Here is a 26,584-nt window from a genome sequence, read left to right as displayed (position 1 = left end):
ATCGCTTCAGAGTAAAATCAAAGCTAGGAAAGTCAAATATACCAATAGATGTAAATTGTTTGAAATATACAAGATCCTATCATTAGTTCAGTGTTCTTCCTATATATTAATATTGGAAATACAAGTGTTAAATTACCTGCTATGCTCATCTGTTTGCTTCTGGTTTGTAATGATAAGAAAGCTTCTATTTTTGGTTTCTGTGCTCTGTATCTGTATTAGAATGATTCTTGAAAGCAAGTCTGGTCTCTTGTCATGTAATTTTTTTGTTGAAAAGTAGTTTCAGTTCAAGTTGTAATTGAGAAAAAAAAATTGTTAGTGCCCAGATGTACAGTACCATGTCACTAACTGGATATCTACTAAATACATGCTCCTGCTGTGTGGTGAGGCCTTGGAGCCCTACCTGTGATCATTGGTGGTGATGGAATCTGAACCAAATATCCTACCTCCACTTTATAGATAAAGATAATATTTTATACTTATTATTTATATATGGAATTATTCCAGATTTGCTTTTTCAGTTAATGTAAATACTGGGAATAGTCAAACATAGTATTTTAATAGCAATAAGTTACCAGTGGTAAGATGAGTGGTTGGGTTATCTATGACCAAACAAATTACCTTTTTTCTTAGCTTGTCTCTTTTAGTTCATTAGTATTCATTAGGGAATAAAATACAGACTGTTTCAAAGGCCTACCATGTGCCAGTCAGTCTTGTAGAGAATTAATTCACTTTAGTTCTTCTAGCAATGATGTGAAGCAAGTATTGTATCAGTTTTAGAAATGAGGAAATTAAGGCTCAAAATAAATGATCATCACTGGTAACTAATGACTCAAAGAGCAGTATTTCAGACCTAGAGCTAATAGCTAACTACAAAGGCACAAGAAGACTGAATTTTTTATAGGTGTTTAAAGGCCCAGTCTCTTAAAAGATTATTAAACAGTTTATTTTCTATTTAAAAATGTTTTGATCATTTTCAACATTTTGTTTTTAAAATTAGGATTGTCCCAAACAACCTGATTTTGCCTGGTAAGCTAGTAGGATAAATGGCTCCATAATTACTCAGTTGTGTAGCACAGTTAGTAAATCCAGATTTGATATATCTACAGAATAATCCACGGTGGGAGAATATGGTTTCAAATTGAGGGTTTTGTTCCTAAAACACAATAGGACAATGGAATTCTTCCACTTAACAGTCCTTGTACATGCTTCTTTGAAACACTGAATAACATCATAGAATTATAGAATATTAGAAGTGGAAGAGATCATGAAATATGCAGCCTCGTAGTTTTCCAGCTTGCCCTGTGGTTTGGGGCAATGGGAGGAGCTTGGCAGGTCGTACTCCACCTTCATGAAACACAGCACTTGACTTTTATCTGTCTTAGTAGGCTTCCAAGTTAACTCTTATTTGAAAGAATGGTTTCACATCTTTAAAACATTTTTTCATCATATCCTAATTTTATAGATGGCAATTTAAGGCCCAGAGAAGCAAATTACCTTTCTAAAGTAATCTCAGTTGCTGGACTAGGATTTTCATTGCAGTAGTCCTCATTCATTCCTCAAATAAATAAATAAATAAATAAATAAATAAATACATACTTACATACATACATACACACATACATACATACATACATACATACATACATAATAGCTGTTGTGTCCCAGTTACAATGCTTAGAGCTCACAGACTCGTGGAAGAGACAGATGGATGAGTAAATAATTGACAGATAAGTATGACAAAAGGAAGTTTATAAGTGTCATATGAAGAAGTCAAGAGAAGCATCCCATGAGTAATTACATTTGAACTAAACCTTAAAGGTGAGATGATTTTGCCAGGTTGTAAAAGGGAGGATAACTGTTCCCAACAGAGACAACAGAGGGTACAAGCCATGGAGATGTGAAAGCATGACACAGTCATCCCATGTGTCAGGATAAAATTTAGGGCAATAGAGTGGGAGTTAGGGGAAAGGTTATCACTGCAGTTGGGAAAGGGCCAGATCAAGAGGGGCTCTGCACAGCAAGTTCAGGAGCAACGTTTTTATCCTGTGGGAAATAGAGTACCACTGAAGACTTTTAATTAATTAAGAAGAGTTATTGATAGTGTACATATTTCAGAAAAGTTATTCTGGTGGCAGTGTCTTAATTTTAGAGGGAAAAAAAATACAGATTACACATTGCCCTTTAGCCATTTGAGTCCCTTCCACTTGCTGGCTTCCCTGGTACATGCCCCCAGCCTCTTGCCCAAAGGCAACAAGTGTCTATTACATGTGGTGTTAAAGGTGTTTTGTCCTAGAGAATATCTGTCTGCAACAACACAGCATAGATCAGATTTGGAGGACCTGTTAAAACTGAGTGTTTGACTCTCTGTGAAACCCTTTTTCGTGTTTTGCTTCACTTGAAATGACATTATGACTTACTGTGAGACAGGATAATTTGTAGTTTCTTTTGTCATCATCTTCTTTGGATGTCACAGACCATGGAGTGCTCTGCATTGGTTCTAAGGAACTGAGAATGGGAAGGACACATGATTTTTATATTATTATTTCTCTTGAGTGTTCTTGCTTGTGATAGATTTTGGCTCCAGGCGTAAAGAGGTATGGAGAAGCAGCCTGTTGGGAGAGTATTTTATGTTTCACTTGGCTTTTTTGTGACTAAATACAGTATTAAATGATTTGTATGATACTTGCATGATATTAAATTGAAAGAGCTATTGTTTTATCAAGAGATGCTTTAGCATATACTATGAAGGCTAGACATTAAATACCAAGGTTTCTATGTGTAAAGAAGAGTCAACCCAGATATTTTAGCTTGAATGATTTTAGTTAGTAACCTTAGCAATGGCTCTTAAGAAACATAAGGCTTTCTTTTATCTTTAGAAGCCCCAAACAGTTTGTCTTTGCGGGCCATTTTTCTTGGCATTATACTCTGGAGTCAGCCAACATTTTAGGTAAGCTATCGTCTTACCATCCTCTGTCTCCAAGCCTGTATTTATCTCTTTGACCACCTATGTTTTAAAATAAAAATCTGTGTTTCACCCAGTGCTAAGCCACAGTCCTTTGTCTTTCTCTAATAAAACACAGAAGTGGAGCAGAAACTTTTCTTTGGTGTGAATTCCTAGGGACAATTCATATCCTAAAAGCTCCCAGAGTTGACTTGCCCTATTTCTGTCTCAGATTCCTTTGTTCCCTGGCCCTTTAAACTTCTCAGCAACTTTTTGGGAATTTCTAAATGTTGTTTTTATTTTTTATTATTATTTTTAAATGTTTATTTATTTTGACAGAGACAGAGAGAGACAGAGCATGAGTGGGGGGAGGGGGAGAGAGCAAGAGGGAGACTTAGACTCCAAAGGGGGACCCAGGATCTGAGCTGTCAGCACAGAGCCCGACTTGGGGCTCAAACTCACGAACTGTGAGATCGTGACTTGAGCCGAAGTCAGTCACTCAACCAACTGAGACACCCAGGCGCCCCCTAAATGTTTTGATAGTATCAAAAATAAAGAGATGCCTTTTTTTTTATCAGAGTTACAGAGAAAGAATGGGTAAATAACAAGCAAAAACCAATTACATAGCTTCAGGAAATCTCACCAAAAATTACCCATGACAGTAATGAAGCTGCAAATGGGAACAGGCCCAAAGTACATGTCATGTTGATTCTCTTGAAAGTCACATGGTGGCCTCTATACTTTTATTCCCTAAAAATAGTGTTTCCATGAGGTTGTGTAATGCTTTACTTCTCCTTTAAAAACTGACCTCCCCCCTCCCCCCAAAAAAGGCAGGGAAAAGCATTACTTTAGTTATTAAGGTTTGATTTTAGGTACTCAAAGGACAATGTTTCGGAAGAAATCCCATATTGTGTCTAATAGACCCCAGAAGGAAGAATGAACACTTATTAATCACCTAAAATGTACAATGCCAAACATTTTTCACAAATTTTCTCTGTTCCTTGCAACAATCTCATGCGATTTTACCTCTAATATTGGTAAGGAGGTACATCCAAGGAGATCTCCTTTCATCCTGGGCATTGTGGTGAAATGAGCACATAGTCATAACAAGGCTAAAGACCAAATTTGTATGACATGCATGGAAGAGATGAAGAGAAACATAGATGATGAGCAGTAGAAATCTGGAGCATATTGGAAAGTGGATGAGGCTTTCTTTTGTAGAAAGAGCAGAACAAGAAAATAGAATTATCAAAAAGAGGATTGCCATTTATTGTATAGCTTCTAGGTGCCAGTGCCAGGTGAGGTACTCAACACCTATAATAATTTAAGCCTCACGACAATCATGTAGGGTAAGTACAATTATGCAAAATATTGTACATGTACGTTTTTCTGAGAGATGGTCAGTATCTTTAAAGAAGTTCATGACCCCTGAAAAGTTAAGAATTTCTATATCATGCCACCTTAAGATAAGAGGAACAAGTCAAGGAAATTGGAGCTGTGTGAACCTTGTTTTATATTCCTTTTTAAAACTTTCCTCCAGGTAATAGTAGTAAGTTAAACCGGGAAAAAAAAAATATCTTTCACAATCCTTTAGGGCTGGGAAACCTAATTTATTTTATTAGAGAAGTAGTATAGTATACTCAGGAAGAGAATAGGTTCTGAAGTCAAATTGCTTCAACTTAAACCCAAACTCGACCACCTATTTGTTCTCCTGCCTCAGAGAATACACCTAATTGCTTCATCTCAATTTTCTTCATTGTAAAACTAGAATAGTAACAGCACCTACCTCATGGTAAATGTGAGCATTCAGTGAGGAAATATGCATAAAGTGCTTAATACAGTGGTTCTCTCCACGGGTGATTTTTACCTCCCAGAGAACATTTGACAATATTTAAAGACATTTTTGGTTGTCACAATTTGGGGGAGGGGTGCTACTGGCATCTAGTGGATAGAAGCCCGGGATGCTGCTAAACATCCTGGGCTAAACTGCCCCCCCCCCAACAAAAAAGTATCCAACTCAAAATGTCAGTAGTGCTAAGACTGAGAAGCCCTACTTCAGCACCGCGATGGGCATATACAGCAGTAAATATTGGCAATTACTGCATGTTAATGTCTAAGGAAAATGGAAGAACAAGCAAAATTATGATTCACTTATCTTTTCTGAACAACTAAAGTAAAAAAATTAAATACCAGATAATAAACTACTTAATGTAATTGATGGAACTTCATTGTCATATGGAAAAGCCCATTTAATGAATGTGATTTTTTCATAGTATAACTGATTATGAACATGGCCATGTCTGAGGCTATTATATGTGCTTTATAAAAAGTTTTATAGCTTAATCTGTTTGGTATTGTTGTAACAATTATGTTTTCTTAGAGCATTTCATGATCATATATAAAAGGCAGTTGGTTAAGAGTGTGGTCTTTGGGGGGCGCCTGGGTGGCGCAGTCGGTTAAGCGTCCGACTTCAGCCAGGTCACGATCTCGCGGTCCGTGAGTTCGAGCCCCGCGTCAGGCTCTGGGCTGATGGCTCAGAGCCTGGAGCCTGTTTCTGATTCTGTGTCTCCCTCTCTCTCTGCCCCTCCCCCGTTCATGCTCTGTCTCTCTCTGTCCCAAAAATAAATAAACGTTGAAAAAAAATTAAAAAAAAAAAAAGAGTGTGGTCTTTGGAATTATTCTTAATTGGGTTCAGATCTTAGTTCTGTCACTACCAACCATGCGACTCAATAGACACATCATATAACTTCTCTGAACCTCAGTTTCTTTAATGGTAAAACTGTGATATTCAGGCCCACCTGCTTCGTAGATGATTAGATGAGATAAGGCATGTAAAGTACCTAGCATAGTACCCTGCACATAATAAACACTCAGTAAATGATAGCTGTTTATATTATTTTCATTATCGTTTCATCATCCCTGTTCCTGGAACTCCAGTACCCCACAGGTGGCGAGGTGAAAGCCAGAGAGGGGCCAACTAGCAGGCTGAGTGTTAGCAAAGTAAACCTAACCGTGGATTCTGCAGTTAGCATGTATGAGTCTTCTCACTTGTTATGCTACCTTTACCAATTTCATAAAATCATTTCAACTTACTCTACGAGGTTTCTTTCCTAGTTTGGTATCTACCAACATCCACTCTCAGCCTCCCTGACCCCTTTTGGTGATATTCTGGACCTTTTCCACTATTCCTATTTATTGTCTGAGTTATGCTTATTTTTCACGAGTGTCCCATTATGGAATTTTCCAAAATCCCTTTTTACACCAATAAGGGAATCTGAGAGGGAAGACTGTTCCTATCCATGTCGCCTCACTATGGAACTGTTAATTTTATTCTCTTAATTTACTGTGTTTTCAGCCTTCTTCTAAGTTATATCATAGTCTCCTTCGAAGTTCCTAGCTTAGTTTGTTCAAAGACAAAGAGAGTGTGATATTTTATGCGAAGTAATGTGTTAAGATGCTGTGACTGCTTTCTATTTCTAGATGCTTATTTATGGCAATTTCTTCTTTTATTATATTTGGGATGTAGAAGGTATAATCTGCAAACATGGTTTAAGATTTGTGTTAGTTTGCATCTATCTCTATTAATGTGTTCCATAAACTAGGCATTAATATCCCTTTATTGTGTTATTGTTAAAATAATTATCTTAAATGTAAAGACTCTGCCTTAATTTTGAAGAAAGATCATTCTTCCACCTAAGATTAAAATTGTGAAAGAAACGTGCAAAGAAAAGGGAGTTCCATTTTTAAATAACAGATCTCAGTAGGCTCTTGATTTGCAAGTTGTTCCTCTTCATCCTCTGCATCAGTTGAACGTGTCACATGAGCACCAGTGAGCAGATGTGGGGGGGACACAAGCGGGATGTGGAAGCAGGAACCAGCAGCGTTGGCAAACTGGCAAATGCTTCTGTTTTGCTAAGACCTGCTTTTCTGTATTCAGGCTGTCCGAACCATCTGCTTTTATATCCTCTTTACCTACTGTCAGCCATTTTGGAGTTTTTAAAAAAGCTTTAAAAATGATTGGGAATTTTTCACAGTAAGCCGGGAATCCTTACCGCTGTTTAAAAACCTTGTGCTTTTAGCATATTGCCATTTAATGCTCCAGAGAATGGTTACTTTTTAATTTGGGTGCCGTGTGTTATATGTTACATAGTGAAAATGTCTTTCTTCCTTTCACTCACTCTCAGACATCAAAATTTAAATTTAAATAGATACCTGGCCATGGTGTATACATTAACAACAGATGCATAGTAATTGAATGTAAATGATGGTTTACTTATCCCTTCTTATTGAAAAAAAAAAAAAAAGAAAGAAAAGCATTGCACAATTTAATGAAAATTCCTAATTCTTTGTAAGCTTAGTTATTTTCTAGATATGCAACTGACGTTCTCAATAAAAATAGTAATTATAAAATACCGTTTGTGCACCAAGTACTGTGCTAGGCATTGTGTCCAAATTATTGCTAATCCTCTCTACAACCTTACAAGGTAGGTATTATCTTCATTTCATGGATGAAGAAATTGATTCTTAGAGAAGTGGAGAAAATTGTTCAGGTCACACTTGAGGCTAGGGATCTGAACTCCAGTTTCTCTGGCTCTTCTCCACTGCTTTTCCAAAATGTTGTAGTAAGAAGATGATTCGCTAGTGATAGAAGGTTTCCAGATAAGGAGTCAGGGATGGCACATTTTATTTAGTTTCAGGTAAGCACACTTCATTTGGTTTGTGAAGTTCCTCTCTCTAGGCTTTGGTCATATATAGGCATTTTATTTTCTTCTCTAGTCATTGAGAAATACTGTTGGCGTTTGGTCCTCTGCTTCTGCTTTTTCCAAGGTTTTTAAGAATGCTTTCACTTGAAAAGAAGAACAATTGTGGCCTGTTTCTAATAATTTACAGTAGCTGGTTTGTTTTTTCCTCAAACTTTTGTCTGTCAACATTAAGACCTCTAGTAGCCTTTCAAGATTATAGTCAGAATTAAATGGTTATGTTGTTACATGTTTTTGGACCTTTGTCACTACCCAAAAATGTGGTCTATGCAAAACAGACTCCAAAGATTCAGTGGCTCGAATGATTTAAAAGCACAATGTTAATAGATAGAATCTATTTTCACTTTTTTTTTTATATAGCACAGCTCACTTATACACTATAAATTCAATAGTATGAAAGTCTTAGGTCTCTTCCTTAACACTTAAGAGGGAAGGTCAAGTTGTGGGTTTGTTTTTTTTTTTAAATCAGGGTCTTGGTAGGACTTGAAAATTTCTTAAGTATTTAAATTCAGGAGTCGCCTTAGAAAAAATAAGAGGAAGTTTTACTTTCTATGATTGATGATAAAATTTATAGAACTTACTTTTAAGTGCCACAAACTGAAAATACATTGAATATCCATGAGTGAAAGATTATGAACTAGTTACTAAGGAAAAATAGAAATATCTGGACTACATCTCCAACCTTTTGGGTTAATGGTCATAGTTGGAGGGTAGGTCATTGGAATTATAATCAGAAACTTACTGTTACTGGACCCAAATGAGCCTTTGAGCTGATATGTTGTATTATTATATAATCAACATAGGCAGGAGTAATTTCTTTTGAGACCTACCTTAGACCTTCCTTTTATTCAAAGAAATGGAGCCAAATTGTCATAATTTGGCCACGTTGGCATTTCTTTTCAATTCCCAACCCTTCTGCTTCTCTTCAGTAATACAGTAGAGGCAGAGAGGGATTTCTTTTCCACATTCAGTACTTACTTTTAGAGCTATGGATTTAGAGTTATTTTGGAACATATTTAAAAAAAATTTTTTTTGATGTTTATTTTTGAGAGATAGGGAGAGAGAGAGAGCGTGAACAGGGGAAGGGCAGAGAAGGAGAGAGACACAGAATCTGAAGCAAGTTCCAGGCTCTGACCTGTCAGCACAGAGCTCTATGTGGGGCTCGACATGGGGCTCGAACTCATGAACTGCGAGCTCATGACCTGAGCTGAAACCAAGAGTCAGACCGTTAATCGACTGAGCCACCCAGGCGCCCCATATTTTGGTACATATTTAATTAAAATCTTATATAAACAGATAAGCCTCCCCCGAGAAACTGGGTGTATGAGGATGGAGGGAAAACACTGTCAGTTGAAGGATGTGGAGAACAGAAATTTCTAACTGAAAATAAAGAATTAGGAAAATGAAAAACTAAAAGAGTAGTGTGTAAATAAAAGCTGGAATATCAAAGAGAGGGAATGCATGGCATTAGAGACAACAAAGGGTCCAAGAAGGGTAAAGTCTTGACCTGTCTGGGTGTGGTCCATCATACTCACTGTAGTTGGACAAATCTTAAACACCACTTTCATCAGAGGCCTCCTCCCACTCAAAAGACTCTTTGCCCACATCAAGCCATCACTCCTTGGCTTCTAAGGTCCTCCATCATCTAGCCCCATCTACTAGCCAATTTTAGCTCCAATAGCTCCACTCTATCAGGCTGACCCTCACCATCTTTATCTTAAATTGTTTTGTTCTCTTTTTCCTTCTTCCTCACCCCTCCCCCTCCCCCACCCCATCACCATTCTTCAGTGTTCTTGCCTCCCCCCACCCCATTCTTCAATGTTCTATTCAAGTATCATTCTTGCAGTTCTTAATACCTGGGTCATATTCATTAAAACTTAGTTAAATAATAATAATGACAATGTTAACAGTCATTTATTGTTTGTTTTCTGCCAGGCGCTGTGATGATAAGCTTTTACATGCAATACATCTTATAAACCTCAAACTAATCTTATGATGAACTAGGGTTCTTAACCCTAGTTCTACCATGAAATAACTTGGCTAAGAATACAGTGGTAGGAAGTTACATGTACAAGATTTGACCTTTAGGTCTGATTGACTCTAAATCTATTAAATGATGAACTGTAATTCCCAATCTTACTTCTTTGTTTTGTGCTTTATGTTTAAAATCTTGAAGGCAGAGTCAATGTCGTCTATATATCTTATATTTGTCAATACAATTAAGACAGTGCTAGATCATCAACTATTATTGATTGATTGTGAATTAGATAAGGTGAGATCGTCAAATTTCATTGCAACGAAAGCAGAGAAATTTTATTCTGATCCTAGTTATTTTTCTGAAGTAAATGTTGTTAATGAGAGCAGTGTTTTATTTAGGATATAGTGGACTGAAACCAGACAATGTTCAGTTTTTAAGGATTGTAAATCAGAAAAGGATTTTTCTAGTAGCTGTAACGTTATTTGGGGCTGAATCAGTGCCACTCTTGTATTCTCTCATTCATTAATCAAATACTTATAATTACTGTGATATTGTGATTTATAATAAGAAATATATGTTTGGTCTTTGTCCCCTTTTCAGGCACAGAGCTCCTCAAATCGTTGGAATTTCCTAAGTGATAAGAGCCAGTAAAGGTGTCTTGATATTCTTAACAAACCCCTTTTACCAACATGTGAGTTTATGTTAAAGAGGTGACTTTAGAAAAGCATCTAAGGATGGGGGCTGCTTGCCAGGGGGACTCAACCATGTGATTAGAGCATTGGTACTTTCAGTCCCACTCCCAGGACTCTGGGAAAAGGAGAAAGGGTGGAGTTTGAGTTCAGTCACCAAGGGCCGGTGACTTAATCAGCCATGCCTAGGTAACGAAGCCTCCGTAAAAAGCCAAAGGGATGTGGTTCAGAAAGCTTCTGAGTTGGTGAACATAGAGATTTGAGGATAGTGGCTCAGAGAACATGGAAACTCCGCACCCCTTCCCACGTACCTTGCCCCAAGCATCTCTTCCATCTGGTTGTTCCTGAGTTGCATCCTTTTATAATAAACCAGTAAGCAAGTAAAATGTTTCTGTGAGTTCTATGGGCTACTCTAGCAAATTAATCAAACCTGAAGAGGGGGTCATTAGAACCTTCAATCTGTAGCTACCCAGTCAGAAGCACAGATGACAATCTGGACTTTCAGTTGGTGTCTGAGTTAGGGGCAGTTTTGTGGGACTGAGTCCTTAACCTGTGAGATCTGATACTATTTGAAAGTAGATAGTGTCAGAATGGAGTTAAATTTTGGAGACATCCAATCAGTTTCCACTGAGAATTGGAGAACTGCTTGGTGTTGGAAAAAAACACACTGGAATTACAAATACAGTTAACCCTTGAACAACAGGGGTATTAAGGGTGCCAACCCCTTTACACTGTCAAAAACTCAAGTTTAACTTTCAAGTCCCCCATAATTTTACTGCTAATAACCTACTTTTGACCAGAAGCCTTACCAGTAACATAAACAGTAGATTCACACATATTTTGAATTTTATATGTATTGTAAGTAAATCTAGAGAAAAGAAAATATTCTTAAGAAAATCGTAATTAGAGAAAATATATTTATAGTACCATACTGTAAAAAATCCGCTTGTAAGTGGACCTGTGCAGTTCAAACCCTTGTTGTTGGAGGGTCAAGTGTATGTGTAATTGCCTACTACGTGCTAAACATCAGAACACAATATGACTAGGGACAGATAGCCCTGCCCTCACAGGCTGGCGGAGGACACCGGACAAAGCTGACAGGCAATCATTATTCAGTATGATGAGGCCCATGACTGATATGCCCAAGAACAGTGGGAACATACAAAGGAAGTCACCTAATGTCATCTTGGACAAGTCCTGGAAGGATTTCTGGGCAATACTCAGGGCTTTTTTTAGCATCATTCAGTTCTGTATGACATGAACAGGTAAGTAAAATACAACTGGTTACATATTGGTGCAAAGAGATGCCAGAAAAGTCCAGCTTTATGTTTCCCACTTTCCCACTCAAGATTGCAAAACAAGACCAAGAAATGTAAATATCAATACACTTCAGATTGTTTGCCAAATCAAGGAGGTTGATGTCAAAGTAAATGCTGCATGCTTCTAAGAAGGTGATAGTAAAACAAATGAATTCCCTTCCCCTCTCGGCACCAAGAACTACCCACTAGTTCTACTCTGTCATATCGGTGCCAGAGGTAAGTCAGGATTATCTTACATACGTTGAAATAGCACTCGATAGAAAGTTGAATTTGGATTTACCAGAATAAATGTCTGTGAATACATATTTTTCCCAATAGCTAGGAAGCAGTGTTGTCAAATAGTGAGACCTGTGAATAAGAGGTCATTTTACTGTGTAATCTTGAGCTATCTCATGACACTATTTGATTTTCCCCATGTAAAAAAATGGGGTTCATGATACCTGTCCTTTGAATGCACGTTCTTAATGATCCAAGAGAGATAATACAATGAATGAGCCTTCTATTGGCCAAAAAGAAGATAATCCAAGTAATTAAATATTTAAAATAAATTCTGTTAATGAGATAAGGGAAGAAGATGAGGGCCATAGAGAAAGTAGTTGCTTTGTCACCTATTTTTCTTGGTTGCTAATTGAGAATTTTACCATTTTAAATCAGCTACAGTATGGAGAAAGGTCATGATTTCAAAACAGGAGTATTTACTATGAAAAAGGAGCGAAAGATAAATTGGGAAATATACTAGGATTCTCTGCATGTATAGATACATGGTTTGCAAAATATCATCACGATGGTAATAATTCCCCTTTAAAAAAATCTGTGAAGGTGAAAAAAAATTATTTCATTGAACTCTTCAAAAACGGTATACCTCCCACATATTCCTGATTGTTTATCATCATAATCAAGCTAATTTCCAAAGCAAGGTGGGGGAAGTAGATCTGAATGGAGTGCTACAGAATACAGAATTTTTATTCATTTGTACAGTAGACTATTATCTCAAAGTAAATATGAAAAGGAACAAAGTAGTTTGTGCTTTGGAAATTGAAGCATTGTTCATCATGCATAATTGAACAAAGTTGAAATTCGTAGGTATGAAACCAAAAAAAGCCACAGCTATGATAGCTATTACAGGAAATGGAGGAAATTAATAATAAAAGACAGTACACTACCTCATAAATACATGTTCATCATGAGAGTGGAGGATGAGAGCATTAAGCAAATACCCTGATTAATTTAACAATTTAATCCTAGAATTGGAGTAGAGATATTTCAGGATTCATTTGTTCATAGATAAGACAGAAAGACCAAATAAACAGCTTACTTGGATAAAGTAAGGCTTTTAGTTAGTGCTTGTGGATATGTGAAGATAATACTGTTTTAAAAGAAAGGTTATAACTAAGCAAGACATCTTTGATATGAACATTTATTAAATAAATAAATAACCAAGTTTTGTGTCTTAAAAATACAAAATATGTCAAGGAATAGATTTGGGGCATTTTTGCCTTACATCCTATGATCTTGCTTTTTATAATTTATTCTAACAATGATCTTGCTTTTTATAATTTATTCTAAGTAACTGCTAGGAGCTATGATTTTTAAAAGACTGCATGATACTAGGAAAATAAATCAGGGGGAAAAAAGTACTTTAGGTCTCACTGTTCACTGAGTAAAGTTTAAATTAACCCTGATTAGAACACCTTTGAATACTTTTTTGATGCATAAAATGATTTATCAAAGCATGTGTTTCAGTAAATTTTGGAAGATTTTTGGGAAGTGCAGGTAGTGTAAGAGTAGTTTACTAGAAAGGCTTTTTATTTTATATCGTGTCAGCATACGTGAATCACTTTGCCTTTTTCTCTACCAGCTATTTGGTAGAAGTCCGCAATTTGCCAAAATGGTTAATAGGACACAAATATAGACATTTCATGTGGTGTACCATGTAAATGTAAACCTTTGTAGTTACATGTTTCTGTAGCAAGAGAATTGTTTTAAAAGGCATGTAATTTATTAGCTATCGGTAGCTTCTTTATTGCCTTGCCGCGCTGCAGTAATAAATAAAAGAAAGTGAACTGATTTTACAAATGGCACACAAGGTGCACATTTTGTGGAAAAAAAGTCTTTTTTTAAAGAATTGGCATTAAATCCTTTTTTTGTGATGACAAAGAGGCTAAGAGTGCAAACTGTATTTTCTGTTTATCGAAAACAGTCTTTTTTTCTCGGGGGCATTTTTTCCTATGATCATCAAGGGATTTCAAAAGCAATAAAGTGTGGAATCATTGTTCGACTTGAACAGTATTAAAACTTAGGTTTTAATTTCAGTGAAGTAATAAGATTTGAACCTGTCTCACATTACAGCACTGTAAGGCATTTAGCAATTGTATTTTAAAAGAGGTTTTTAAGATGCAGCTCACTTGTAAGCTAACTGTCTGTCAGTAATTAATAGTTTTTCTTCAGCATAGGCTGTTGTGATCAGACCAAGAAATATCTGTGTTTTTAGGAACACATTATGATAATTGTGAGTGCTTATTCCTAATTAGCCTAAATGTCTAAAATTTTCAGCTTGCTTCTCTGGCTGCTTAATAGAAAAAAAGAGAGTAGCATGTAAAACTACAGTGTGTCTTTGGGCTTTTAAAAATATGAATGTACACGCACATGTATATTTCAGTAAGCTTAACACCTAGCAAGATTGTATGTCAGTTGACTCCTTCATTAACCAAGTGTTTTATCCTGCAGTATCATTTCCTGCTTTTCAGATATCACATCATTTGTATATGTAAAAACTGTTGGCAGATACGGTACTATACGTACAGCTAAACCCAGACTGGCAATCTGTATTCTTCAGTACCCAACATTGAACCTATCTTTACTTTTTCAAAAAAAGCTTTAAAATATGAGCGTTTCCATTAGACTGGGGTGGCAACATACTTGCTGATGAAAGATTGTATTTACCATTTTGAATTGCTATTGAAAATAATTGCCTCTACAAAAGGAAACATCTGTATGATAGCACATGGTTAAAGCTGCCATCAATTTTTAACATTTGAGGGTTGAGCTATGACCTTTTATGATGACTGTGAACAGTAACTGCCTCCATTAGCCATAAGTTTTGTTTCTTTATTTTAGTAGATGGCCCAGACTGTAAATATTAGAGAATCTAAAATAAATCAACATATTATCCTAAGGATACAAAATGTAAGAGCTATTTGTGGTTGGGAACCTTTGACAGATAGTGTGGATGAAGCAGATGATTGCCTGCCTAGCGTATCTGGTCTCCATTGCTATGCCTGCAGGCAGTTTAGTGCTATGGTTGTATATTGATGTCAGGGTTAGTACTGAGTGGCTAGCAGTGACAGATGTCTATAATTACAGGCAATGCTTCCAGTATTTCTGAAAAGCCAGCCTATGTTGAACAATTATCTTATTTCTGCCTTGCCAAAGAGCATGTTCCAATTGCTAGTATTAGCAATGGTGAATATAGTGCTTCATCTGCTGCCTTGGGACAAATGTGGGAAAAGCACTTGGTTATAAAACATAAATGCAAAATATTTTCTCAACATTTTGAATTAGTTAAGTTCAGTGTTTTCCTAATTTTTATCTCCCCATAATGTCTCTGTTGAAGGAATCTTGAAATATAAAACACATTTGGCATACTTATTGAGATTTTGTTTTCCCCTAGGCCTGCATGGCTCCCCAGCGCCACTATCCTTTGCTTTACTGAATAGATGTGTTTAAGCAAAGTTGGCTTTGAAACAACTTTCTTCAGTGTGAATTACATTTTCTGATCAACTTCCGTTACAAAATTGGAAATGCGTTTCTGTGGACAATCTCTCCCACACCATTTGATGAGGAAAATTGCAAAACGATAGACAATGCTGAAATGTGCAGAACACCTTAGTACACTAGTGTCTTTACATTTGCTGAGAATTGCAATTCTCAACTTTTATTTTAACCCTTTCTTTTCAGCCTTCAACCACTTATTGTCCTTTCCTGTCTCTAAGTGTTCCCGACCACTTCCTTCCACACTCCCTTTTGGCCCGCTTTCCTGAGTCATTAGAAATCTTTTCTTGCTTGATGGTCTGAGTTCTCAATTGTACTTTTTTTTCTGACCATTTGCATGTGTGAGACATGGGCTGTAATACCACACTCCCCAGCAGGTGTTGTTGCCTTAATACTTTCCAACCCTACCATTCTTAAAATTGCTGAAGTTCTAGGCACTGGGTATTAAAACATTGTCCATGCTATAGGTTACAAATTCTGTATTTTTAGGTAATGTAGAATGAGAAATGCCTAGGAAATACTATTTGAGAATATGTTTTATCTTCAACCTTTCTCTAACCTGTGTTGGGTTTCTACTTCTGTGCTTAACCACTTTGTGGAGTTATTCATTACATTTTCTCATCTAGTCTTCTCAGCAATGTCCTATTTAGTAGGTATAATTATCTTCGTTTTACAGAATATGAAAGAGATTTCAGGAAGGTTAAAAACTTGTTCAGTGAGATACCCTGGCTTTGACCAAATCATCCTACTCTAAACCCAAGTTTGCTTTCCACTGTATCACATTGCCTATGTATGTGTTTAGAGGCATGCATCCAGGCATGATCAGTTTTAAGTGTAATGATGATTGACAAAACAAACATCACAAATTCCATCCCCATCTTTGCTGTTTTATTTCCCAAGGGAAAAAACTCATCTCTGCAACCACAGATTAGACCTTTGGTACGGATAGCCATCAGTCACAAGAGAACTAAGCAAGTTCTAGATCCTAGATACTTGATATAATCCATCCTATTATATAAGAAGCAATTCACCCCATAGTCTAGTGTCAGAGACCAATATTATATTCATATATGAAAGCAGCCCCTTTAAGTTCTTACTGAGCCTGCCACACAAAGACTCTTGATAATTTAAAACTCTAACGATGGTGTTCTGGAACCTTTTCTCTCTGTGCATCAATTTATCAAGCAAAACTTGGAGAATTGGATGGACTCACTGATCTGAATTGGGAAAACTCTGATAATTTATTGGCCCCAGGGGTGTAAATCATCTCTACTTATCCAGTGAGTTGAGAATTTAGCCCAGAAATAGGAAACAAGAACCTGGGATGACTCAGAAAAGGAAGATGAGGGATTTGAAATCCAGAACTGAGGTGAACTCTGTTGCCACAGAGCATTCTGTTTTCCTCCTGTCTCCTTTCCCTCTGCTTTTCCTGTTCCTCCTCCCAGAAGATAGAAGATAGAAGTGTAGGAGTTAAGCTGCCTTCCATTAGGGCTCTCTCCCCTCTGATCACTCTGTAACCATTACTAAGGCTACACACATACCAACTTGGAACGTGTATCTACTTTGCAGCATCTAATCCAGATAAAGCACAAAGAAAAGGGACTGTCCTCTTGTTGCATGCCTCATAGTCTTAATGTCAGACTAATATTTGTCTATATATTATTTAATAATAGTGAGCATTTACTGACCACCTGTTCTTTTTAAAAATTTTTTTCAATGTTTCTTTATTTGAGAGAGAGAGAGAGAGAGAGAGAGAGAGAGAGAGGGAGAGAGAGAGAGAGACACACACACAAAGCTTGAGCAGGGGACTGGCAGTGAGAGGGAGACACAGAATCCGAAGCAGGCTCCAGGCTCTGAGCTGTCAGCACAGAGCCCAAAACGGGGCTCAAACCCACAAACAGAGCAGGAAGATCATGACTCGAGCCAAAGTTGGACACTTATGAGCCACCCAGGGACCCCTACTGACCACCGGTTCTAAGGGCTAATAGCTAGTGTTTATTTGGTGCTTACTATATGCTAAAAACTTTCCAAGTGTTTCTGACATTGTGCTGGCAGTGCTATATATATCATATAGCATGATATGACAATAATAATAACAGTTAACACTCAATGGAAATTTTATTCTGTGCCAGGACTGTTCGAAGTACTTTGCATGAATTAACTACTCAAATCCTCTAAAAATTTTCATAAATTAGACCTACTATCATCCTCATTTTATATTTGAGAAAACGAAAATTTGGAGGGTAAGGAATCTGATCAAAATCACCTAGTAAATGGCCAGCCCAATGGCTAACCTTGGGCTTCAGACTAGGTCCTAATCATTTCACTAGACTGCCTCTTAATTCATGATATTATTCGTTGTGTTATTATTTTTTCCACTTTACAGCTGAAGAAGCTGAGACTCTGAGAGGCTAAATAATTTAACTAGGATTATTGGGTTGATTCATTAAATGAAAATATTTATTGAATACCTGTTATCTCCCAGGTACTGTGCTAGGCTAGCAAGTAGCAGAACCTCACCCAGAACCCTGTGTGTATTACACTGCACAAATATTCTGTGTTTCCTCCAAGGTGACGTCACTGAAAATACGTACACAGTTAACTTGCCCATTTTCTGTCGTCTTACTGAGAAAAAGATATACTTCCTGGGCAACTGCCAATGGTCTTGGTCCACCGGTTGAGGTGTTGCATATGTTTTAGCTGATGGTCAACATGGAGAAGTGTTCAATAGGAAAACTAAAATGGGAGCAGGACTTATCCTATTGCCCCGGGCATTGCCTGCCCAGAGAAACCAGAAATTAGAGTTTGAAGGCATTAACAGGCCACCAGAAGGTGAACTCTGATTGCTTGCATTTGGGGTAGGTTCAAGTTTTCACTAACGAGGCTAGTATGAGGGACAGAAATTGAAAGGCAAAAAAGATTGTAGGAACATTTTTGAGTAAAATTTGAGAATATGATGAAAAGTGAAAATAGCTGATTTGACAGAGCAATAAAAATATACATATGACACCCCCTTTTTCATTCCATGGGCCATTATTCCTCTACTCTTTATGTCAGGTCACTCTTCCCAGAGAGTTGAGTATCTCTTAAGAGGAAGGTACAGAAGTTGTTTTGGATGCAGAAAGTGGGACAGGTTTCAGAGAGGCAGTGTGGAGGCAGAAATGAAATATGAATAGGTAACACGTGTGAATGAAAATAAAGATGTTAGAAGTGGAGATGAGGACCTGGTAAAGTCTTACTTAATACCTACCATAACTATAATAAGTTGTGTTTTTAGAGGATTTGGGGGAGAGTGTGTGCAAGAACTAGATTAAGTGGTAGAAGACTGTATGATTTACTTACCCTTTGAATGACCATAGAAATGAGTTCCATTTATTAAAAATATACTTTTACCCATGAAAAGGTGACTTGGCCTACTTAAATCATTAGCCCCAGTTGCCACACTTGCATAATGAGAGTGCCTCATGAGAAACAACACTACTAAGAGATTCTTGAAAATAGTTCTGTCAAGTATTACTTATAATTTGTTCTTTTCTAGGGCTATCCTTTAATAATTGGTTTTTTGAATTATTCCATGGAAGCAAACCCATGGTGTAATCCATATAACCACATCCAGACTCTGAACAGCACTTCACCATTGTCTTTGCTCAAGACTTCCAGGATAAAATCAAAGTCCCAGGAATATTTTCGGTGACAGCCACAAAGATCCTGAACCACATTTTCTCTCTCTATCTGAAGTCGGGAGGGCCTCCTGCTCTTCCCTAATCCCTAACGTCAGGTGCCAGGTCCCTAAACTCTGTGCTTTTTAGGTTGTACACCTGAGGAGTGATGTGTCCCGAGTTCCAGAGAAGGCTTGGAAATTAGTGAAGGTGAGTTGAGTTGCTGGTTGTTGTGGTGGATCACCAGTCTTTATGCTTGTCTCACCACAGCCTCAGGCTCTTATTCCTAAAACAGGTACATGCTCACAGTGATAAGTGTAGAGGTGCCTTCTTGGCTCCCTGTTTATGCACTGTGTAACCCTGTAGTATGCATGGTCTATAACCAAATGTTCAGTAGTCAGCCAGTAAGCAGGATCAACTGCAAAGACTCAGTTTAGTGTGATTGCACGGTGTGGAAGCAGCCTAGGTTTCTTGATTACAACATTTCTGAAGTGGCCAATTCTAACCAATCATTCATACCTGAAAGGAGAAAGTTTTCTTAGGGCTCCCTTGAATAGCATCTGTTACTGAACGGTATCTATAGTACATGTATCCCTTACGCCAGAATATGTTTCTGGTGGACATCTTTGAGAGATATAGGGGATTATGGTAAAAAAAAAAAATCTTTTATTTCCCAGTTCCCCACTTCCACCATCACCCTTGCACAGAACTACATCCAGCATCAACTTCTTTGCTCCAAGGTCTAATCATGGTACAAATTTGCTTTTGCACAGAATTATAAACAAAATGCCTGAAATACATGGTCTCAAAACCTTCCACCAGAATCAATCAAGCTGCCTTCTAGTAGCTTTGTGTCCTAGCCATGGTTAGCTTCTTATTGTATGAGCTTGGGAAGATAATATATTTACCCCGTGCTTTACCATGGTTTTAGCCACAGAAGACTAGTCTAACAGAAGCTTGGCCGCAGACATGGAGTGAGTTGGCAGCCAGCAGGAGCAAAGCTGTGTCAGGACAAATGTACACTCCCCATCTTCTCTAGTTGGCTTTCAGCTGGTTGCACCGCAGGAGTCTTTCTATGGGCTGTGTATCCTGTGACCAATAACTGGTGCACTCGACCCGGGTCCCTCTTGGCTAGTGAAGGCCTGTCGGGAGACATTAGGTTCATGCTGGTGGAGATCCTTAGTCAGTGGCTCCCTGAAGGAAAGTGAGGCAAACAGCCAGCTTCTGTTGAACAGGTGGTAGTTAGACCTTAGATCTGGTCGGGGAGGGGGAGGGAGAGAATCTCTCCAAAATTAACCAGCATTGCTGGTCTTCACACTGTACCTGTACTCCTCTTTCAAATAAATGATTGTTTAGAAACCAATCCAAAAATATCTCTGGCAGCATCTGGAGCCCTTCCTTAGCAGTCTGGATTTGGGCCCAAGTTAGGAATGGATACCCCACTGGGGTGCAAGCAAAAGAGGAAGCATGTTCTTAGCCATGCATCAGTGGAGGCCCCTACTGGGAGAGGGGATTATCACAAGGCAGCAGGCAGCCCAGCACCCCAGCCTGCTGAGTTCATGCTTTGTGCCACAGGATGTGGAGCGAAGGAAATGTGAGGCCAAAGTGGTCGCTCCAAGTTTTCTTATACAATAGCTTATTCAAGCAGATTGGGAATGCCTCTTAAGAGATTTGTTAGGTACGTGTCCCCTTAGCAAGATGGCCACCACAGATGGTGGGTTCAGATATTCTAATTGAAATAAACACTTAACATTTCATATTTATTTTGTACTTCCATAGCCAGCTTTTATCAGTTGCCATTCTGTATTCCACTGAATGAGGCAAGCAGAATTCTAACCTTTTACCACTTGGTTTCCAACATAAGTTATGATTTTAAAATTAAATTCTGGCAAAAGATTTTTTTCACCTAATTTTGGTCCTTATTTTGTGGTGCAATTTTAAATGATATGAGGGAAAAATTAGTCCACCGAGATTAGCGTGGATCTATTCAGTAGCACTAAGTTTGTATGTTTAACATGAAGCAATGATATTTGTACCATTAAATCTCTTCATGTGTCATGTTAATTGTGATGATCATGGTTGGTTTTTTTTTTTTTTTCTGCCTTAAGCATTCATGAAAGACCTCAGTATCTTTAGTTCCAAACGGTTTAGATCCAAGTCATTAAATCCTCTATTCCCTCTCACACCTCGCCTTCTCCTCCTTCTCCCACCTTGCACTCCAACGGGTCTGTTTTGTAGAAAGTACTGCATTGATGTCAGGGACACTTGAAGACTAAGACAAAAATACGAAAATTGGTTTCTCATGCACAATAAGTGAATTCACATTAAGTTCCAGAACTCTTTTCCTAAGGGGTGTTAATGTTTTCACTATATTGGATCCTTTCTGGTGACAGATTTTGTTTTACTAAATTACAACTGGTTAAAAATCTTGATGAATCATTTCAGCACATTGAAACAATACTTTAGAATTTACAACAATTATCAGGGTTTTTAAAAATTTCATGGTATCAATTTTGTATTAGTAAATGAATTTGGGGGGAATAAATCGGTTCAGGAAAGTATATTATCTGATGGCAGAATACTTTATAGTTGATTTCCACAGCACTGCTAATTTTCTGCATTGAGCCTGCTTACAAAAGCTCTTTGAGAAGTTATAACATCTTAAACATTTATGGAAGGCCTAGGGGTATTAACTTACTGTAATTTTCTGAGGATTCATTATCCAAAATCTTAATTCATTATAACAACTGTTATGAAAACCTATAGAACCAGTGTTTTCTCTTATTTTCTTATTTGCACAGAATGAGAGATTCATTGTTCTTTTTAATTTGTTTCATGTGGTGCTTTTGAGTACATTTCATAGAGGGCTGTTATTGAATTTCTGTGACTGTCATTATATATCCATACAACCTTTAGGAACTAATATTCTGGGTTTCCCAGTTCTGTAATCTACTTCAAATTTAAGGATTGACATAATTAGTTTCTTCAAAGTTATAACCAGAATGTTAAGAGACAACACTGCACATACCCAAGACTAAGAATTAGGATTGGAAAAAGAAAGCAATTTAAAAAATTATCACAGCCCATGCTTTTATTCTTTATTAAATTAAATTTACAACTCAAAATCTTACTGTTGTTTGTATGCTTATTCCTTGTCTGGTTTTCTTATCTTGTCTGGCTTCCCTTTTAAAAAGCCAGATATAAGATCACTTAAGCTACCTGCATGTGCACAGGCAATATTTGTCATTTGGTTAGTTGAGGAGTTAGAGAATGTATGGATTGTCGAAGCGTTGAGTACATACCTAAATGCTCTTTTCTGAAGTTGAAAAGAACCTTCATAGTAAAATAAACAGAGATGAGAAAACAAACATATCAAAACAGTTTTTTAGGAGCATGTCTTCTCAAATCCATAATAGTGATAATTCCTTACATTTCTAACAACCTCCTGTATTTCAAGAGCTAGAGAGATGGATGAGTGGTTAAAATAGGTAATTTTTCTGGCTTGTAAGATAACAACTATGTGGAAGTAGGGAAAAAAATCCGTTTTGTAGCATGAAATTTTGAAGCTTTATGCCTTTAATGAGTGCCATTTCTGACCATGATGAGAGTGTGTTAATTGAATATAAAGATTTCAACATTGATATAAATTTAAGGTTTTGTTTGCTTTAACTTTATCTGTGCAGTGTGAAAATCTTCAAGATAAACACCTTCTTACTTTCCTGTTGTTTTTTATGTAACGAGCCTTTTCTTGAACAGATATTAGCTGACAGTTTTTAGCGCCTACTATGAGAAAAGGTCCATAAGAAGGGGTAGAAAGAGAAGCAGCATTTGATGAGTAACTACTAAATACCAAGCTCTGTATTAGGGATCATCTTTAATCTTCCCAAAAGCCATAAAGTAGGTTTTATTATTATTATTATTATTATTATTATTATTCCCGTTTTACAGATAGAAAATCAAGATCCAGAGACTTTAAGTTACACCTAGTTAGTGGCAAATCCAGAATTCAAATCCAGATATGTTTGGGACCAAAGCCCATATTTTTTCTACATTGCTAAGTTTGCCAAGGCAGTATCCTAATTACTTCTGGAGATGGTAGAAGAAAGAAGTATCTTCCCTGCCCTCAGGCAGCACGTGCTTGAAATAGTGGAGGAAACACATATGCACACGGAAAATTAATACTACACCAAGATCATATTCTATTGTGTCATCTGAGAAGTGCCACTAACAGGCTGGCAATGGTGGTTGCTCACAGTATCACAGGAGGAGAGCTCTTCTCACTGCAGGGAGAGCTTCTTCCAGAAACATTATTTAAGCATTAACACCACGCCTTTTTAAATAACGATATTTAACCAGGGTTACTTCTGGTGAGTGGAATTTGGGGTATATTATTTTTAAAGAGAAAAAGTTCTGTGCAAAAGCCATGCCTCTTATGGGTTGTTTTGCTTTTGTTTAAAAAAAAAAAATTGTGAATGAAATGGAGTCCGCCAATATGTGCACTTTATCATTATGCTCTTTTTATTCATTTAACAAACCTTTGTCAAACATTAAGCATGGGAGATAAAAGAACATCATTTCTGTCCTCAGGGAGCTTATCGTCTAATAGAGAAATACAGGCATATTAAAAAAGAAGGAGCAGAAGGAAGGCACAGGTGGCCAGGCAAAAACAAGGTTATAATGTGTGCATGTCTGGGTATGTGAAACCAGCATAACCAAAAGCATAGCCATTTTCAACTTCATTGTAACCCTCAGAGAAGGATGGACAACACACATGGGCTTCATCTCTTGTTTCTTAGATTTCTGCTTATTTTTCATTATGATCTAATTACCTTAATTGATCCTGAAATTTAAAAAAACTGGGAATCTGTGAACTTCAAGGGAGGACTTTTTCCCTTCCTGCACTCCTATGCCAGCTTCAGTATCCTTCTTTAAAATGAGTATTGTGATGTAGGTTCTTCTTGCTGTGAATGAAAATTTTTTTGGCGAAGTGATAGAAGTTTTAGAAAATGTTGAAAATCCCTAAATATTGTGTTAGAATGTTTTCTGTAGAAAGCCTTCATTGATTTGTGCTTTGTGATAAACATTCTCAAAGATGTTTCCTCACTGGACAGACTGTTTCCCACTCCCAAATTGTATATGTCTGTGGTATAATTGAATTCAAATGTTTAAAGACATTTTCATATTATCTGCATGCTCTCTGAATGGTAAGGTGCCTTGGAAAATGTGAGACAGTCTTTTAAAAGAAATGCAGTAATCATACATTGATTTTAAATGACCCTGTCACACGTGAAAACAAATCAGATTGTTGCTCTTAATGAGCTTTTCAATTTACTATTCAGTAGATCAGATAAGTGGATTTAAGAGGTAATGATCCTGTTTAGTACTCAAGCTTGACTGTCAGATCCTAGGAGTGGAGAGAAATCCCTAGGGACAGAAGCGTTGACACAGTTCTAGATGGGATAATGGGAATCAAAGCTAATGGATGATAAAAGGAATGGTGCAAGTTACAAGGATAATTGTGGATTAAAGCACTGCCATGTGTCAATGTTGACTGTTTTTTCTAGTATCTTATTGGGTCAAATCTGATACTCGGAGAAGCTGTTTTGACAGCAGAACACAACAGACCTGCCTGCCCAGCTTCCCCCTTCCTTGAATGCCAGGGACACCACAGAAAACTTCCCTGTAAGAAGGACCAATTGGAAAAAAAAAAAAAAGATTTTTAAACAGTCTTAAAGGTTTAAAATCACAGTTTAGTTATTATGTTTTTATTATTCAATGTTGCATGGATAAAATCAAAATTAGATTAATTTTGAGCTATGCCATAAAAAACATAGCACTTATAAAGTCTTGAAAATGTAAAACCTTGATTTTACAAAAATACAATACAATGTAGTGGGGGAAATGGACACCCGAACAATTACAGGTGTGAAAAACACCACGAGAGAGGAATGGACCAGACACTGTGGGAGCATAAAGGAGAGTGATCTCCCTGGGACAGCAGAGAAGAATGCAGAGGAGATGACTTTTGAATGGGAATCAAGGGGAGAGGAAAAAGAAAGCTAATTCAGGCAGAATGAGCGGTACACGAACTCCTAGAAATCTGAAATTGCGTGAGAAGCCTCGGTGATCCATCAGTATTTCATTGTGGCTTCAGATGGAGGGAAATAGTAGAAGATGAGGTATGTTGGGGCCAAGTTGTGAAGGGCCTTGTGTGCCATTAATCATGTCAATACAGGTTTTCTAAGGGACCCAATTTACTTCCATCCATAAGAGAGGGTTAGGATCATGCTGAGATAAGGGAAACTTCCCTTTCTACATACCATTCTTCCTTTGAGCCTTCTCTGTGCATAAACATTTCTGATCTTTGAGGACTGGTGGTGACTAACTTCCCTGGGAGTTTTTCTCCCTAGCTCCCTCTTCCCCCTAAACATCTTACAAACACAGTGATAGCTTCAATCCTATAAGAGATGAAGGCCTCCTCTCATGAGCAAAATCATAGATACAGTAATTGAAATGCTTTTCTGTAGGGCTCAGAAATTAGCAGAAGGGGCAACAGGAATGTGAGTCTCAGTTTTCCTTTTTCTCTCCCCCACCTTTTCCCCTCTACCCTTCTTTCCTTCTCTTGCCCTCTCCACTTGCCCCCCACCTTTTCCTCTCTCTCCCATTGGCCTGAGCAGCTTCTGGTTATAGGACTTAGGATGAAAGCCCAGAACACAAGCTTCTGCTTTGAATGGTGTTTAAAATACAGATACGAGATCTCTGCGGTGAACAGCCTTCCTCCCTTGTATAACCCTGTAATTCACCTTCATGACCTGTGGTAGTGTATGAAGCTGGTGTTCACATGTGAAAAGCAAAAGGCATAGGGAGTGAAAGCTAAGTTGCCATGCCATACCATAAGAAATAGGCGGAGCGGGAGAAAGTGAGAGAACACAATCACAGGGGATCAAATCACAGAAGAGAAATCCCATACAGCTGGTGTCTGGCAGGGATAACCTGGAATCACACCAGAGCATCAGGGAGTATGGAGGTGTCAACCCACCTCTCAGCTTTGCCAGGCTATTAGGGAATATTCCATTGGCTGCTGGTGGCATTTTCCCACTTGAAGTGGGATATGTTTATAAGCTCAATGTGGCTTAGGTTGGGACTGAAATGTTGCACCCCAAACTCTGCCACCAACACTCCCTAATTGGGAGCTTAATGGATTCCCCAGGCCCTGATGTATTCAACAGAGAATCTCTGAGCCTGGGATTTCCGTTTCAGCATGGAAAGTAAGACCTATCTCTATATTGGGGGGAGCTTAATTGAAAGATTTTTGAGGAGAATGTTTATAAATTCTTTAACTTCCTCTTATTTTTGAAATCCTTATTTTTATAACTGCCTGACATAATCCTGAATTGTTTGATGGTTTGCTGATACCTGGCATAGATGGAAATTTTTTAAATGTTTTGTTTATTGAGACACTCCACT

At 37.6% G+C, this 26,584-nt stretch overlaps 1 protein-coding gene across 1 annotated transcript in view; it reads left to right on the top strand.

Moving 5' to 3' along the window:
* Window positions 1-26,584, top strand: part of RANBP17 (RAN binding protein 17) — a 322,388-nt gene that overhangs the window by 198,175 nt on the left and 97,629 nt on the right. The gene's annotated exons all lie outside the window — the stretch shown is intronic.

Source organism: Lynx rufus, unplaced genomic scaffold (assembly GCF_022079265.1).
Source record: "Lynx rufus isolate CCGP_SWC_20201006 ecotype Redwood Valley unplaced genomic scaffold, mLynRuf1.p SCAF_1, whole genome shotgun sequence".
NCBI classification, from domain to species: domain Eukaryota; kingdom Metazoa; phylum Chordata; class Mammalia; order Carnivora; family Felidae; genus Lynx; species Lynx rufus.
The sequence above is the reverse complement of the archived record's forward strand: the minus strand, read 5'-3'. Positions and strand labels throughout refer to the sequence as shown.